Here is an 889-nt window from a genome sequence, read left to right as displayed (position 1 = left end):
CCACATGGACGCTCAAACATATAAATAAATAGCGGAAATTTAAAAATATTTTATTTATTTACACACGCCGCGGAAAACAAGTATATATTTACAAACCCACGTACGGTAGTATACACACCATCATAAAGACGGTAACTATAATATAATACAAAGTCAAGTCACCGCCCGTACAAACCAACATAAGTCCAAAGAAAGGAAAGTACATGATCCAGATAAACTCCTCACGTGTCACCAGTACCCTCGTCCTGCCGCTGCCAATACTGCTCCGTGCCTGAAACGTTGCATAACAACGTCCATAAGCTACGTGCTTAGTGAGTACTTCGGGTTAGACCCGAAGATCATACTCAAATTGCAAATGGCCAAACACAAGCAATATTATACACACAGTACATATAAGTGTATGCGTATATATACACACATTCCATGCCATCAAACATCGCTCACTCAATCGCACATATAATTCACTTATCACACACACTCAGTCCAAATGACAAGTCATCAGACATAACCGTTAAATCATCTCTATGTGCATCGCACACATAGGATACCGCAAGGATCTGGTCTCACCAGTCTAGGACATATGTACACAAGTCATAACTCGACCCATCGGGTCTCTCAATAATAACCGTACCGTCAAATCATCTCCACGTGTGCATCACACACGTGGGTAAAGACGCTCCATGTGCAACGCACATCCCCCACTCTCCTCGGCAATCGCCGGAACAATAAAACACATCATCCAAATCCCTACTCCATAAAACATGATACATCAACCATCCCCTCTGATATCGATGTCACCTCTCGATACCAGAGCGCCAGGTGCCTCCTCCAGGCCACCATCGACTATGTCGAGCGAATTCGACTCGTTGTACCGCATCGGTTGCGGTTG

The sequence above is a fragment of the Tarenaya hassleriana genome, unplaced genomic scaffold (genome assembly GCF_000463585.1).
Source record: "Tarenaya hassleriana unplaced genomic scaffold, ASM46358v1 Cleome38, whole genome shotgun sequence".
NCBI classification, from domain to species: Eukaryota; Viridiplantae; Streptophyta; class Magnoliopsida; order Brassicales; family Cleomaceae; genus Tarenaya; species Tarenaya hassleriana.
This window is presented reverse-complemented; position numbering follows the sequence as displayed.